At 44.0% G+C, this 17,604-nt stretch overlaps 3 long non-coding RNA genes across 4 annotated transcripts in view; 2 read left to right on the top strand and 1 right to left on the bottom strand.

Moving 5' to 3' along the window:
- The first annotated feature begins 1,334 nt into the window (after positions 1 to 1,334).
- Positions 1,335 to 10,946, top strand: LOC138760582 (uncharacterized). Its single transcript, XR_011355720.1, has 4 exons — positions 1,335 to 1,521; positions 8,331 to 8,438; positions 9,650 to 9,845; positions 10,796 to 10,946. It is a non-coding gene; the product is annotated as an uncharacterized lncRNA (long non-coding RNA).
- Positions 2,419 to 17,324, bottom strand: LOC138760581 (uncharacterized). Its single transcript, XR_011355719.1, has 3 exons — positions 17,201 to 17,324; positions 7,924 to 15,958; positions 2,419 to 3,123 (listed from the first exon to the last, which is right to left on the bottom strand). It is a non-coding gene; the product is annotated as an uncharacterized lncRNA (long non-coding RNA).
- The window catches only part of LOC138760579 (uncharacterized), a 90,857-nt gene continuing 88,143 nt past the window's right edge, over positions 14,891 to 17,604 (top strand). Inside the window, exon 1 of one of the 2 annotated variants that reach the window (XR_011355718.1) lies at positions 14,891 to 15,401. This is a non-coding gene — a long non-coding RNA (uncharacterized lncRNA). Of the gene's footprint in view, positions 15,402 to 17,134; positions 17,600 to 17,604 lie in introns of those variants that run through there. The other variant, XR_011355715.1, reaches the window with a different exon arrangement.

The following is a 17,604-nucleotide window of genomic DNA, read 5'->3' on the forward strand; positions in this document are numbered from 1 at the left end:
GACTCCTTTATTGAAGGACAACACTGGAGAAGATATAAAGTTACTGGAGCAAAAATTTTGCTTCATATTTATATTGTACTATTTTCCCAGAGGCTTGCCATTCAGATAATTTTGCCTAGTTAATCCCATTCATATCCAAGTATTTGATATGATCAATAGCAGTGGCTTCCAGAAACCTCATGAGACACGTCTGGAAAGCAACTGTAGTTGGTGACATGTTGGCTGGGAACTTTCTGTGCCCACTTTATTGGAAACCAGCAGAGAGAGCAAAAAGATAATGATAATGAGTTTATTGTCATACACATTGTACAATGTAAATATGCAGCAAAACTCTTACTTGCTGCAGCTAAGCAAATATCAGTAAATGAAAACTGTAATAGTAAATTAACTGAATTAAATAAAAAGGGAATATAAAAACACGATAAATAGATATATAATAAATATTCACAGTAATCCAACTGCAAAAAGTGACTTGCAATATTGAAGACTCTTCCTTTGTTGTCGTCAGAGCAGTCTATGATTAACATATCAAGGGGATGTTCATGAGTATGACAACTATTGAAAAGACAACTTTAAGCTAGGTGATGGTTTTCAGGCTCTGTACCTACAGCCCGAACATAGCAGTGAGGAGAGATTGTGACCAAAGACTGGGGGTTCTTTATGGTCTTGGCTACCTTCTTGAGACTGAACCTCAGATAGTTGACTTCAATGGATGGGAGGTCAGAACCTGTGATGGACTTGGCTTTGTTTGCTACTTTCTGTAGCCTTTTGTGTTCCGAGACACTCAAATCACCAAACCAGACTGTGATCAAATAGTCAATATAATTTCCACAGTGTGCTTGCAGACCTTTATTAGTGTATTCAACAGCATGTCAAATCTCCTCAGAAAGTAAAGGTGTTTGTGTGCCTTCTTCATAGTTGCCTCAATGTGCTGGTCAGGTCCTGCAATAAATGGATTCCCAGGAACTTGAAGATACTTTCCATCTCCATCCCATAAATGCAGAGAGATATGTGATCCCTTGGCCTCCCCTTCCTAAAATTCACAGTGAGCTCCTTGGTCTTGTTAACAGTGAGAGGAAGATCGTTGTTCTGGCATCACCAAACCAGATTCTCAATCTCCGTCCTGTAGTGTTTTTTGACTGTGTAAGTACGGTTAAAAAAATTAATAATCATAAAATATAGGTAGTGCATTGGAATGCTAAGTAAAAAAAAATGATCAGAGAACCTATGTTTAAATTACCACAAACTCCAGATGAAAGGAAGGTCAAATCATTGGGCAAACAGCCTGGAAGGAAATGTTTTCACAAGCAGGAAGGCAGCCGTGGGAACATCATTGAAAAATGTCATTGGAATAAATTGGTATTACTTCAGAGAACCACATGTTAGGTTAATTTGGAATGACATTTTATGGTAAAGTTACAGTTTTCGGAAGTTGAGAAGCAAATATCCACCTCTTAATTTGAGACAGATCAATGTGGACTAGAACTGTGCTTCCCTCTGTTCCCACAGGAAAAAGGCAAGGTAAGGCTGAGCTCAATTCAAACACATTCACGTACCATAAATTTGATAAGCATGACAGTCTACACACTTTCCAACCATTGGGATAACTTAATATCTGTCAGTGTTTTAACCATTGTTTTAACAGTGTTGATACAGTGGATTCATCAACAAATGTGTACATAGTTTTGTTGTAGTACCCAGCCACACAGTCATAGGTGTAGAGCAAGTAGAAGAGGGGGCTCGGGACACAACCTCGCCTAAACCTTGAGCCTCTGGGTTTTTTTGTTTCTTTTTACACCTTAGTTTTAAACATCTCTATTATGGGATGAAATTTCTCACTATCAACTCTGTCTGTGGCCCTCATAATTGTATTTCCGCTCAGCCTGCTCCACTCCAAGGATAACAAGCCAGTCAATTCCAGTCTCTCTTTTTATAACTAAAATGGTTCATCTCAGGCAAATCCTGCATAAGCTCCTCTGTACCCACTTATTCTTATTCACATCCTTCCTGCAACCAGATCTTCACATGATACTCTAGCCATGGCCTAACCAAATAACTAAAGTTTTATGAAGTTATATCCATGATCACCAAGTGCATATTCTGTGCCCTGGCCTCTGAAGGCCAGCATCCTGCAGCCCTTCTTCATTTGTGCCTGAGGATCCACAGACTTGTATACCATGGTCCCTCTGCCCCTCAGTCTGTCCTCTCTTTATTAGCCCTCCCAAAATGTACACTTGTCAAGATAAAATTCCATCTGCCTTACTCTGCCCAACTTACCAGCAGCTTGATATCATTCTATATCGTCCTTACTTGCCATTTCAAAGAGTTTGATAAACTGGGGAGGCCAAACTTGCTTAACATAAGAGCCACATCCAATAAACTTCATGCCGCAAGACATGTAAAAATATTACATGCACGTTTTTACTCTTAAATGCACATTTTATTTCAAAAATTTCATATAAATATTAAGAAATACATGTATATAATAATATTTATTCATGTATGTAGTTTTTAAACTGCAAATTTGTATTAGTTTTGTGATGCGCTATCAAGCAGAAAAGCAGACACAAAGCATAAAGTCTGTTCAACAGGCTTTGTTCCACATAAACTTCCACAGAGCTAGCTGTGTGTGGCTGTGCTGGCTCTCAGACTGACCTCGAGGGGCCGGATTCAGCTTACATCCCGGAGGGTAATTGGCAGCTGACCGGGTGGGGCTTGGTCCATTCAGGTTGGCTGATTGACAGCCGGCCAGGTGTTGCCTTGTCTTCCAGTGCTCTTCTGCAGGTACACAGAAGGCTAGTGGTGTATCACCACAAGTTTCAACAATCAAAATGTACATACACCATACATACGCATGTAATAGTCGAATTTTGTGGACCAATTTTTAGGATAAAATTTAGGGAGTCAACTATTACGTACATATATACTGTATTGTATTCATACCAAATATTTTCAATCACAAGCCACCCTCATTAAAACTACCACTGTACGATTCCTGTCTCAGACAATGTATTTCCGTGAGCCGCACATTACATGTCAAAGAGCTGCGAGTGGCTCATGAGCCACAGTTTGGCCACCCCGGGCATAGAGATTGAAAATCAAAAGATTGCAGATGCTGGAAATCTAAAATAGAAATAGAAATTGTCAAGAAACATGATCATTTAAAAAAAAATTTTGGACTCTTATTAAGTGCACTTCTATAATTTCAAACTGAAAATTTGTTTAGTCTAATATCTGTGCTTGCTCATGGCTTTTTTGGAAAGATGTTGGCACTTTTAACATTTTCCTAATATGAACAGGAACTTTATGCTAATGACCAAAGTGTCTGTGGTTGATGGAACCTTCAGACAGAGGAATGACAAAGCATTTAAAGCATTTGAGCAAAATTTTAAATTTTAATTTTAAATTTAGATATACAGCACAGTAACAGATCCTTCTGGCCCACAAGGCCGTGCTGCACAATTACACCCAATTGACCTCATTGGCATCACTTCACTTTTATTTGCATTGATCTTGTACCCCAATATTTCTCCATATTCCTTCAATTTCTTATGTAATTCTTTTACTGATACCTCTGGTTCTGTTTGGTATACTATGATGTCATCTGTAAATAAGCTGATTTTATACTCCTTCTCATTTATTTTTATCCCTTTTATTTTATTTTCTATTCTTATCAGTTCTGCCAAAGGTTCTATTGCTAAGGTGAACATTAAAAGGTAAAATTGATGAACAGAATATTGATAAAGTCTTTTTTGAAGAATAAATTAGATCTCTAAAAGAATGGTTATCAAGGTTGTGGACATCCCTGTCTAGATGACCTACTTAATTTAAAGTGACTCGATACAAATCCATTTACTGTTACCTTCGCCAACGGTCGATTATACAATGCTTTAATCCAATTTATATCTTTTTCTGGTAGATTGAATTTCTGTAATACTTTGAATAAGTAATTCCACTCTACTCTGTCAAAGGCTTTTTCTGCGTCTAGAGCAACAGCCACTGTTGGTTTCTTATTTCCTTGAACTGCATGAATTAGATTAATAAGTTTGCAGATTTATCTAACATTGGGTCCAAATTAAGGTTAAAATCTCCTCCTATCAATATATTTCCTTGTGTGTCTGCAATCTTCAAAAAAGTATCCTGCATAAACTTTTGATCCTCCTTGTTAGGTGCGTAGATATTGAGCAAATTCCAAAATTCTGAGTATATCTGACACTTTATCATTGCATACCACCTTACCGGATCTTTTATTTCCTCCTCTATTTTGATTGGTACATTTTTGTTAACTGGTATGGCTACACCTCTAGCTTTTGAATTATAGGATGCTGCCGTTATGTGCCCTACCCAGTCTCTCTTTAGTTTCTTATGTTCCGGTTCAGTTAGATGCGTTTCCTGCTCAAATGCTATATCTATTTTTTCCTTCTTCAATAAATTTGGTATCCTTTTAATTTGATTATGTATTCCATTAATGTTTATAGACATATAGTTCAATATGGTCACCTTATATCTTGCATACATCTCTTTTCCACTTCTTTGCCACCTCCATCCCCATTTTCCCCATTTTCAACTCTTAGTTTTCTCTTTACACTTAGTATACGACAACACATTTAAGACATAAAGTACCCTCGCAGTTCCCACATCCGTTAATACCTTAACCCCAAAACTCCCCCCATCTCTAGGTTGCCCCATATCCCTTGCTGGGCAACCACAGCTCCCTTTTTCATTTTGGTTGCGATCTTGTTCACAGCGTCAACTGATTTTGCAGTGACAGTTATTCCCCCTCCACCCAGCCCTCTCCAGAAAACACTTTTTTTAAAAACACATATAACAAACTCTCTCTCTCTCTTTTTTTTTATCCCTTACTCCTTTCCTTCCCTTCTCTTTTCCCTCTTTAGTTCTTTATATATACATTGTTTTTACATCTTTATATATACTTTATCACCATTCTTCATCTTGTTACATCTCTTCATCTCTTCTCCTGTCCTGCAAACGTTCTGCAAATTCTTACGCTTTCTCTGGATCTGAGAACAGTCTGTTTTGCTCACCAGATATAAATATTTTAAGCACTGCTGGATTTTTTAATATGAATTTGTAACCTTGTTTCCGTAAAGTTGATTTCGCTGTATTAAATTCCTTCCTCCTCTTTAAGAGTTCAAAACTTATGTCTGGGTAAAAAAAAAATTTTTGACCCTTGTACTCCAATGGTTTATTATCTTCTCTAATTTTATTCCTTGCCCGTTGCAGTATATTTTCTCTTGTCGTATATCTCAAAAATTTTACTAAGATGGATCTTGGTTTTTGATGTTCCTGTGGTTTCGGAAATAATGCTCTGTGTGCCCTTTCTATTTCCATTTCTTCCTGCATTTCTGTCATTCCCAGGACCTTCGGGATCCATCCTCTTATAAATTCCTTCATGTCTGTGCCTTCTTCACCCTCCTTCAGGCCCACTATTTTTATGTTGTTTCACCTACTATAATTTTCCAACATATCAATTTTCTGAGATAACAACTCTTGTGTCTCTTTAATTTTTTTGTCACTTTCTTCCAATTTTTCTCTTGTCATTTACTTCCATTTCTACATCCGTTTCCCACTCTTCCACATTCTCAACTCTTTTCCCTATTTCTGTCATTACCAGTTCTAACCTTTGCATTTTATCTTCTGTTCTTTTCATTTTCCTTTTAATTGCATTAAAATCTAATGATAACCATTCTTTTAGAGATCTAATTTATTCTTCAAAAAAGACTTTATCAATATTCTGTTCATCAATTTTACCTTTTATTTCTCTTTGACCATCAGTTTAACCTTTTATAACCATTTAACCATATAACCATAAACAGCACATAACAGGCCAGTTTGGCTCTACTGGTCCATGCCAGAACAATTCCCCACCCTCCTAGTCCCACTGACCAGCACCTGGTCCATACCCGTCCAATCCTCTCCCCTCCATGTAATTATCCAGTCTTTCCTTAAATGTAAATAACGTCCTTGCTCCAACCACCTCTTCCGGAAGCTTATTCCACATCCCAACCACCCTTTGCGTGAAGAAATTTCCGCTCATGTTCCCCTTATAATTTTCCCCCTGAAATCTCAAACCATGGCCTCTGGTTTGAATATCCCCCACTCTTAATTGAAAAAGCCTATCCACGTTGACTCTCTCTGTCCCTTTTAAAATCTTGAACACCTCCATCAAATTCCCCTTCAATCTTCTACGCTCCAGAGAAAAAATCCCCAGGCTGCTCAACCTTTCTCTGTAACTCAAACCCTGACATCCTGCAAACATTCTCGTGAACCTTCTCTGCACTCTCTCTATTTTGTTTATATCCTTCCTATAATTCGGTGACCAAAACTGCACACAGTATTCCAAACTTGGCCTCACCAATGCTTTGTACAATTTCATCATAACATCCCAACTCTTGAATTCAATACTCCGATTTATGAAGGCCAACATTCCAAATGCCTTCTTCGCCACTCTATCTACCTGAGTATCAACTTTGAGGGTACTATTTACCATAACTCCTAAATCCCTTTGTTGCTCTCCATTCCTCAATTGTCTACCATTCAATGTATATAACCTATTTAGATTTGCCTTTCCAAAATGCAACACTTCACACTTATCCATATTAAATTCCATCAGCCATTTTTCAGTCCACTGCTCTAGCTTTCCTATATCTCTTTTTAAGCTACGGTAATCTTCCTCACTGTCCACAATACCACCAATCTTACTTATCCAATTTACCACCCCTTCCTCCTGATCATTAATATATATAACAAATAATAGTGGACCCAGGACCGATCCCTGAGGAACTCCACTAGTCACCGGCCTCCAATTTGACAAACAATTTTCTACCACTACTCTCTGACACCTCCCATCCAACCATTGCTGAATCCATTTCACTACCTCCTTATTTATACCTAATGCCTCCACCTTTTCGCCTAACCTCCTGTGGGGAACTTTGTCAAAAGCTTTACTAAAGTCTAAATAGACAACATCCACAGCCTTCCCTTCATCAATCTTTTTTGTAGCCCCCTCGAAAAACTCTATAAGGTTTGTTAAGCATGATCTACCCCTGACAAAACCATGCTGACTACTACCTATCAATCCCTGTTCTTCCAAATATTTGTAAATGCCATCCCTCAGAACACTTTCCATCAACTTACCCACCACAGATGTCAGACACACAGGTCTATAATTTCCAGGCTTACATTTGAGCCCTTTCTTAAATAGCAGAACAACATGAGCCACCCTCCAATCCTCTGGCACTACCCCCGTGACCATTCTTCTTTGAATATTGTCCATCAGTTTTACCTTCTATTTCTCTGTTAATGGCCTCACTAGTCTCCCTGAGTGTCCTTGGGAATACATTGTCCGGACCCGGAGATTTGTCCACCTTTATCTTTTTTAACACTGCCATCATTACCTCCTCAATTATCCTTATATGATTCATGACCTCCCCACTATTTTTCTTAACTTCAACTGGTACAATATTTTTTTCCCTAGTGAATACTGAGGAAAAGAAATCATTTAAAATTCCCCCCATCTCCTCTGACTTTTCATATAGCCTACCCTCCCTATCTACAAGGGGTCCAATTCTATCCCTCACTAATCTTTTACTTTTAATGTACCTATAGAAACCCTTTGGATTTATTCTTACTCTGCCTGCCAAAGCCTCTTCGTGCCTCTTTTTGGCCTTTCTAATTTCTTTCTTAAAATTTTTAATACACTCCTTGCAGTCCTCTTTTAATTTCTCATCACCCTGCTGTTTATACCTCTTGTATACCTCCCTCTTTCTCCTAACCAAATTTCTAATATTCCTCGAAAACCAAGGCTCCCTATGACTTCCAGCCTTTCCTTTTATCCTCACTGGGACATATCTACTCTGTACTCTCAAAATTTCTTCTTTGAATATTGTCCATCAGTTTTACCTTCTATTTCTCTGTGAAGATCTTAGTCTTTTCTTCCTCTTCTTCTGTGTCTGTATCTGTGTTTGTGTCTTCTTCTCTTCTTTGGGTCTGTGTCCCTTCTGTTTTTCCTGATGAGCTGCTTGTATCTCTTTGTTGGGCCTCTTCTTGCTGAGCCTTTTGTTGCTGTTCCTCCCCTCTTGGGCTACTCATCTGTTGTGCTTCTTGACATTGGTCTTCCTGTCGATCTTCCCTCCGTCTGTCTTCCACATCTGTTTCATTGCATCCTCTTCTGCTGTCTTCCTTATCCTCCAGCTGAGAACCCTGGTGTTGGGTGTCCCTCAGCTGCTCGGTCTGTGACAGCCCACTCCTCTGCTGAGTCCCCGGTGTCCTCTTTCTCCTCTGATTGTGCACTTTTGTTTGGCTCCAAGAGCCATTTTTGTAGTGTACCAGCTGGTGGGACGCGACTCTGCAGGGCAGGTACTGACCTCGAGGGTCGGGTGCTCCTCATCACCACAGCGTCCTGTTCCTTCCTGCAGGTAAGGCCTTCTTCCTTCTTCTCCGGTGACTTTTTTACTTCTTTTTTTCCAGCTGTTCTTACTTTCTCCTTCTTGGAAGCCATCTTCTTTCTCTTCTCTGTATCTTTATCTTCTATTTCTTGAACTCTATTTCTGTTATGCTTTGCTTTTTCCTAACATTTTTTTCTATTTTCCTGGAGAGGGCTGGTTTTCCCAACCAGCCACTACTCCATCACGTGACTCCTCACAAATGTGTTTCCTCTTGAGGAAAACTTTGCCCTTTGAAGTTTTAATGAAAAGGCTTCTTTGTAAAACAAAACTCTACGACATTTCCACAATTCTTCAAATCTCAATAGAAACGTATTCCAGGATGTGTGAAATATGTTTACGGGATCTAAGTACATTTTGATCCTGCCATAATTTCTCAGTTATTATCTTGGCAAATTATCTTGTTTACTTGTGCTTCATTGTTCAGCTCAAGGCTTAAGAAAACATGCAGTGGATAGTCAGAAGCCACCCAATCTCTTACGTATTTCCAGATGTTGCTGAGGGCTTAAAAGTAAAGACTTCAAAGCGATTTTCAGGGAGCGAACAATCCGATATATAATATTATGCTACATGCCACAACTTTGTTCTACAATGACTGAGGAATTCTTTCTAGTTCACCTACATCTCAATTTGAATGAAATTGCATACACAGTATGAAAGTACATTTTTCCACGTTGCATGAAATGTAGCACCATTTCAAGTTAGTGGAAGGTGCTCATGGAGAAGTTGATGAATTTGCCTTAAAGAACAATACAGCAGTGAATACAAATATCCTCGATAATGATGGCATAGGGAAAGTGTTTGAACTTTTAGGCAAAATATGTGGGATATGTCTCTGACATGAAACACAATGGCTTGGATCCAATGAGCTGGAATGAGAGTTAAATTACCTTCATCACACAGAGAAGGTTAGAAGTAGCAGTGCACAAAAGGGCTGGAAATACCCAGCAGGTCATACAGGAAGTAAAAGGCAGCCAACAGAATTTAATGTTTCAGGTCAAAGAAAACACTCTTATTTTTCTCTCTTTTGTAGTTAAACTGTTTCTCATTCCACAGACGCTCTATGTCAGTGTTTGCTGAGTTTTATTTCAGATTTCCTGCATCTCCAGATATTTTTGACTTTTCTGTCATGAAGTAATCCAGTTTGTGGAGAAAAAGAAATAATCTTCAGGATGGGCTTTTAGATTTCCAATCCAGATCATCTACCATGGGGGTTGGACAAAGATGGAACAAAATAGAAAGTTTCACGTTATCATGGATTTGGAAAATGGAATTAATCCACTCCAGTCATCGTTGAGTTGGAATGTGACTCAAAGAAAAGCAGGCGAAAATGGAAGATTAAGAATGAGTGATTGTAATTCAATTTCAGAAAAACCAAAGGTAAGATTCTGTTAATTTTTAATTTTTTTTTATTTACAGCATGGTAGAAGTCAATTCCAGCCATTTAAATCCATGCCATTCAAATACACCCAAATTAACCTATAAATGCGTCCCTTTCGAAAGGTGGGAGGAAACAGGAGCACCCAGGGAAAACCCTTGGAGGCACAGGAAAGATGAACAAACTCCTTACTGACAACACCAGATTTGAACCCAGGTTGGTGGCACTGTAATAGCATTGTGCTATCCACTACACTAACTATTTAAGGGCATGGGCTAAATGAAAAAGCACTTGTTTGATTATCCTTAATCAACAGGTTACAACACTCAAGAATTATTATGAAACTAGATAAAGAAGGCTCTAGATTATGGGGCACGATGACAGAAAGGAACTTCAGCACCTTATCCAAAGTTGGATTACATCATTACCCTTGCAATTCTGTCCAATCTTTGTTCACTACAGATCGAACATAAACATTGGCATGGGTTGGTTGCTTGATCCATGTTATAAACAATTCTAAGCTCTTGCCATTTGCTAATGATTTCCAGCATTTGCTATATTCTAAGCTATTTTCTGTAAAATTAGATAACTAACCGTGATTTCCAAAAGCATGCTCCTTCGAATAGAGGCTTAAAGCTCTATTGCTAGAAAGCTGGAAGAGTAAAATTATAGTGCATTTGAAACAGTTGACTTTTGGATCTTTATCAGATTTAGTTAAACAGGTATGTGTTATACAGCCATAATCAAATACAGTTCTAGAATCAGATTGGATTGTAAGACAATCTAAGTCCTCATTTGAAGAAGCATTTCCTCTGACCTAAATTTCTTTCCACCTCCCTTCTCTGCCCCATCCTCTCCTTCCCAGTTTAAATTCCAAGTATGAAAAGTTCAGCAATTTATTTCCATCTGAGGTTACACACTATCTTACCTATTTGTTCTCTCCTTCTTCTAGTTCAAGATTATCGTCATCTGATTGTACAAGTATAACCCGATGAAACACTGTTCTCTGGTCCTCAGCACAAGCAGACATATCACATACAGACAGATGATACAGATGCAGAGCATATATAAAAATAAATAAATACCATTTAATAAATAGTAGAGACTCGGAAGGTTAGCATGAGCTGTTCATTCAGTCATTCAGGAGTCTCTCTGCCCTTGGAAAGAAGCTGTTTCTCAGCCTTGCGTTTCTGGCTCTGATGTCCCTGTATCTCTTTCCCGATGGGAGTAGCTTAAAAGTGCTATGTATGGGGTGGAAGGGGTCCTCAATGATTCTGCGCACCCTCTTCAAACAATTATCCCAGTAGATCATGTCAATGGAGGGAGGGAGACCCCAATGATCTTCTCTGTCACTTTTATGGTCCTGTGGATTCACCTCCAATCCAATGCTCTGCAGCAACCAAACCACACTGTGACACAGCCGGCCAGCACTTTCCTAATAAAGCTCCAATAGAAGATTCAAGAATGCATTATTATAGTAATATAACAGAGTAGCGCATGGTACGGCGAGGCAAGAAAGGAAGACACTGACACGAGGTGAATACAGTTGATGTTGATTATGCTGCTTCTGGTGGAAATGACATTACTGGCATGCCGGCTGAGGATTGGCCGGCGTTCCCACCGCTGCTCACTGGTTCCCACCATGCGGCCAGCAGCTCATGAAGAAAGCCAATTTAGTCGGTGTGGCTCTTGCAGGATCACTGTGTTCAGATGCCATCTTGCGTATCAGGACACGGCGGGCCGCCACACAAACCCCACGCCACCCCCCCCCCACCCCCAAGAAGCAGCGATCTGAGCGCTGTCCTTGGTTTTGAGTGGCCTGTCTCTGCGGCGTGGGACTGGTGGGTTGATCAGCCGGATGGTGTCCAAATGTGCTGGTTTGAGGCCTCAATGGTAAATGTTTCCTCCTTGCTGCCAATGTCCAGCACACACGTAGCCCCATAATGCCTAACCAACTGGTGTAGCCCCTCTTACAGTCGCTTTAGCGGCCACCGGTGTGCCCTTCGCCACACGAAAACGTATGCACAGCTGCTCAGGTCCCTGGGGATGACCGTCTTGGGCTGGCTGTGTGCTGAGGGCTGTGTCGGGCCAGTGTGCCAAATCGTCCTCTCAGTCCCTCGAGGACTGCCTCTGGTGTTTCATTTGTTTCACTGGTGGTGGCAGGAATTCCCCAGGGGTGATCGGGGTGCTCTATACACCATTTCAGCTGCCGAGGCATTGAAGTCCTCCTTAAGTGCAGTGTGGATTCCCAAGAGGGCCCATGGCAATTCGTTGACCCAGTTCGGAGCTTTGAGTCAGGCCATTAGTGTCGCTTTGAGGTGCCTGTAGAACCTTTCCACCAACCCATTTGCCTGGGGATGGTTTGCTGTGGTGTGGTGGATTTGGGTTTCCAGGAGGCTGGCTAAGGCCGCCCAGGGCCCTGAGGTGAATTTTGCACCCTTGTCTGAGGTCAGGTGCTCTGCGTCTCTGAGTCGGGCCACATATGTGTTTATTAGGGCTCTGGCACAGGCCTCTATTGAGGTTTCTGCCAACGGGACTGCTTCCAGCCACCTTGTGAGATGGTCCACCATCGTCAACAGGTACCGTGCCCCTGGCAGGAGTCCCACAATGTCTCTGTGCACATGGCTGAATCGCCATCATGCCAGTTCGAATGGTGGTGGTGGGGGGGGGTGGGGGGACCTTAACATGTGTTTGTGCCTTTGATGTCTGGCAGTGCATGTAAGTTCTGGCCCATTGGCTGACCTGCTTTGGAGGCTGTCCCAGACGAACCTGCTGGCCACCATCTTGACAGTGGTCCTGATGGCTGGGTGTGCCAGGTTGTGACCTGCATCGAACGCCAATCATCTCCATGCTGCTGGGACGATAGGGCGAGGCTTGCCGGTTGAAATGCCGCAAAGGAGGGTATGATCACCAGGACTGATGCAGACATCCTCCAGATTGAGTCCTGTCACTGCCATTCTGTATGCTGAGATATCAGGGTCCATCTGTTGTGCTGACTAATCAATTCCTTGGGATAGAGTCTGTATTACCTGGACAGTTGGTTGGGGCAGTGCGTCTGCCACCATTTTGGTCTTCCTGACGACATGCTCTATATCCGTGGTAAACTCAGATATGTAGGACAGGTGCCTCTGCTGCCTGGCTGACCAAGGGTCCGACACCTTATTGAAGGTGAAGGTCAACAGCTTGTGATCTGTGAAGAAAGACCTTGAATCGCCTCCCCTCCGGAAATATCTAAAATATTGGACCTCTAAGTACAATCCCAGGAGCTCATAGTTGAAAGCATTGTACTCATGCTCGGTGGGGGCATATAGGGTGGGGGGGGGTGGCAAAGTGCCTACTGAAGAAAGCCAGAGGTTGCCATTGCCCTATGACGTATTGCTCAAGTACATCCCCAACCGATGTGTTGGATGCATCCACTGTGAGGATGGTTGGAGTGTCTGTCCTCGGATGCACCAGAACCATTGCATTGGCCAGGGTGTCATTAGCATTCTAAAAGGCTTCCGAAGCTTTCTCGTTCCACTCGACTTCGTTTTGCTTTCCCACCATGAGCAAGAGTAATGGACACATGATGTGGGCTGCTGCGGAGTGAAGCGGTGATAGAAATTAATCATTCTGGCCAACTCCTGGAGGCCTTTCACCATATGTGGCTTGAGAAACACGTGATGGCCTCTGTCTTTTCTGGCAGAGGTGTTGCCCTGTGACTATTGATTCTGTGACCCAAGGAGTCTATTGTCTCTTGCCCGAACTGGCATTTGGCTGGGTTGATGGCCAGGCTAAATTCACTGAGCCAGGTGCATAACTGTTTTAAGTGGGCCGCGGGTTCTTGGTGTGTTGGTGGTTATGGCTGGCTATCAGAATGTTGTCCAAGTAAATGATCCCGGTCCACCACATCCATCAGCCTCTGGAATGTCTGAGCTTTGTTTTTAAGCCCAAAAGGCATAAAACAAACAAACAAACCAAAGAATGTGATGATGGCAGTTTATCAATCTCCTCAGGGTGAACTGGGATCTGGTCATAGTCCCTGATGAGGTTGACCTTGGAGAATATCTGTGCCCCCTGTAAATTCACAGTGAAGTCTTGTATGTGTGGCACCGGATACCTGTCTGGCGTGGTGGCCTCAATGAGGCGGCGATAATCCCTGAACAGTCTCCATTCTCCTGCTGCCTAAGGTACCATGTGCAGGGGGATGCCCAGGGACAGTCAGACCGCCGTACTATCCCCAGCTCTCCTCCTTAGTGAGGTTGAGTTTCTCGGGTGGAGAGGTGGCGTGCCTTAGCATGTGAGGGTCGGTGAGGGGGGGGGGGGGGGACGTTAGTGAGGATGTGGTGCTGTACCCTGTGTTTTGCTTCTGTTGATGTAAACTTTGGTACCACCATGGAGGGGAATTCTGCCAGGATACGTGCAAACTCATTATCGTTGGCAGTGATGAAACGTAGGTGGGGGTGGGGGGAGGTAGCTTAGTCTCTGCTAGGGGGAAGGTCTGGAAAGTCTTGGCACGTACTAACTGCCGCCCTTTTAGGTCTACCAACAACCTATGAGCCCTGAGAAAGTCTGCCCCCAGTAGTGGTTGCTGCACGGCTGCCAGGGTGAACGTCCACACGAACCGGCAAAGTGGGATGGTGCGGGGGCCAAAGGTTCAGATGTTGGAATTGTTTGTGGCCCTGAGAGCTGGGCATGGTTGTCCATTGTGGGAGTCGCGAGCTGAGGTGGCAGGATGCTGATCTCAGCCCCAGTGTTGACTAGGAACAATCACCCTTAAAGGGAGTCCCACATGTGGAGAAGGCTGTCTCATTGGCCAGCCACCACAGCCACTAGCGACGGTTGGCCGAGTGTTTCCCTGAAACGTACAGGGAGGGCAGCATCGACAGGCCTCCGAACCCTACCATCGATGTTAGAAAGAGTACTGCTCACCCGTGGGGGGGAGGGGGCCAATGGCCTGCTGTTCGCCTGTGGCGATCTAGATGCTGGAGTCTCTCTTTACTCCCCAGAGGATGTCCGCTTGATCCGCATCCTTCCAGAGGTCTCTGAAGTCCTCCTCAGTGAGCAACAGTCAGATATCCTCTGATAGTTGCTCCAGGAAGATCTGCTTGAAGAGCAGGCAAGGCTTGTGGCCATTAGTTAACGCTAACATAATCATTCATGAGAGTGGAAGGGGCCCTGTCCCCCAAACCGTCAATGTGCAGCAGTCGGGCTGCGCGCTCATGTTTCGAGAGCCAAAAAAGTTCAGGTTAATAGCTCTTTGACAGCCACATATTTGCCCTGCTCCAGAGGCTGCAGGAGGAAATCAATGACTCTGGTGGCTGTGTCCTGGTCAAGGGAGCTCACCATGGAGTAATACCTCATGGCGTCGGCTGAGATCTGTCGAATCTGGAACTGAGCCTCGGCCTGCTCGAACCATACCAGCGGCTGTGAAGTCCAGAACCTCGGCAGTTACAATGAAGCTGTGTGGAGTTTTACTTGTTTCTCCATTGTCGGGTCCAAAGAGCCGTTTGGACCAGTCGGGGTCACCAATGTAGCGCGTGCTACAGCAGAACATAAAAGCAAGATACTGACACGAGGTAAGTACAGTCGATACTAACTTTATTGACGGTTCGCCTGGTGGTTACGCCACTTCCAGCGAAAATGTCGCCATCAGCTTGCCGGCCATGGATAGGCCAGCATTCCCACCATTTCTCGTTTTTTCCCGCTGTGCAGCCAGAATCTCGTGAAGAAAGCTGATTTAGTCGGTGTGGCTCTTGCAGAATCACGCATTCGGACACCACCTTGTGTGTCAGGACGCCAAGGTCTGCAGACAGATTCGCCTCTGGCAGGAATTGCCTAAGTGCCTCTTACAGTCAGACTTATAGTCAGAGAGAGAGAGAAGCAAAAGAGAGTCCCCCCAGAGTCACAAGTGCCCGTAGATTCGCTTCCAGCGCTTCTGCAGTCCCCGCAACCACACAGAATCCAGTCCAAACCATTAGCAAGCTGAACTCTGGATCTAAACCCCCGACACAGTCAAGAACCCTTCGGTGCCACCAGCACCCATCACATCTCGCTTCCGATACCTCTCATAATGGTAGTCAGTAGCCTTGGCCGCTTCAGTCTTCTCAGGAAGTGCAGTTACTGTTGCGCCATCCTATCAAATGAAGAGATGTTGTGTCCAGGATAGGTCACTAGTTAAGAGGACTCTGAGAAACTCAGACACAATCCAGCAGTAAGGGTTTTCCTCTTTTATTTATCAAAACTGCCATTCTTTGTGTCCAATTTGTTGTTTAACATTTACTCAATCTTTTCAACTCCACAGATTTCACCTGATCTGAATATATCAAATATTCTCATTTTAATTTTCCAGTAATTGCACTGTTCCGCATATCACAATTCCACAGTAGGCTTTTTCAGGTGCATTCTCCGCTAAGAATGTGCCTGAAGAAGCAGAAGCGGCCCTTTAAATTGGAGTTCAAGTGGCAGAGTTGAAAGCACATCTGAGCACATTCTGACTCCTGTCCCTAGGGCTGTCAATTCAGGATGGCTGGCTGTCAGCTGGGACGGCCAACGCGGGCTATCAGCGCGGGGACGTCCCGCGCCAGATGTTCCCACATTGATCCCATTGCCCCACTCTCTCCCCACTCATAAATTCAGTCCCTACACTGTGGGGTGGCTGGTGCGGGCTGTCAGCGCAGGGACATCCCGTGTGGGACTTCCCCACAATGATCCCGCTGCCCCACTCTCTCCCCACTCATGGGGCTGGAGCGGCTGGTGGGGGGGGAGGCTGGAGCACCGGCGGGTGAATACGGGGGCTGGAGCACCGGCGGGTGAATACGGGGGCTGGAGGACCGGTGGGGGAGAGGGGGACTGGAGCAGCCGGCGGGGGAGGGGGGACTGGGGCAGCCGGCGGGGGAGAAGGGGGCTGGGGCGGCCGGCGGGTGAGTATGGCGCTCGAGTCGGGTACCGGCATTGTTTCGGCCAGCCCCCTTCTCCCCCGCCAGCCGCTCCAGCCCCCTTCTCCCCCACTGGCCTCTCTAGCCCTGCAGTTCCCACGCTGACAGCCCAGCCAGCTGCCCCTGCCCCAACGTCCTGCGGCGGGGAAGGGGCAGTTGGGAGAGGAGCTGTCAGGCACTCGCCAGCTGACTGTCATCCCAAATGCAGCCGCTTTTAGGCAGCTGCATTCAGATGGCTGGGGAGGCCACTGTGCTGCGGCGATTATCCCTCTCGGAGGAGGGTTACAAAGTTCACCTTGCAAGCGCCTCCTGCACATTCATGTGGCCTCCCAACAGCCGCATATTGCCAAAATATGCGGCTTTACAATTGTTGGCTACCTGAAAGTGCCTATTGCTTGTTATTTCTCTACCTTCATTCATCTCCCTCTACTTACACCTACTTCAAACTGATAAGACATGATTTACAAGCCTTCACTTCCTTGTGTTAGATGGCATTCACAGCATTTGTAATCTCTTGGCTTCCACCCAATCAATGATATTTTCCCATTTGATCTTATCATACTCCCAGCCCCAACTGTATTGGGAAGGATTGTGACTGTCACATGACATCACTGCCCCCAACCTAGTCAGAGGACACGCCAGCTGCCAATCAACATTTGGTTCCGCCCCACCCATTAGTCCACATCTTGCTGTTGGTACCATGTAAATTACCTGGACTGGAATCTCCAGCCTGCTTGTACTTGGCCTTGGGCCATTGGCTATTGTAATTCAATTAATACTCCTGGCACCAAGCCCCGCCTCTGTTAATGACTTGGACTGGACCCTCCAGCACTATAAAGGTGCC

The sequence above is a fragment of the Narcine bancroftii genome, chromosome 4 (assembly GCF_036971445.1).
Source record: "Narcine bancroftii isolate sNarBan1 chromosome 4, sNarBan1.hap1, whole genome shotgun sequence".
Classification (NCBI taxonomy): Eukaryota; Metazoa; Chordata; class Chondrichthyes; order Torpediniformes; family Narcinidae; genus Narcine; species Narcine bancroftii.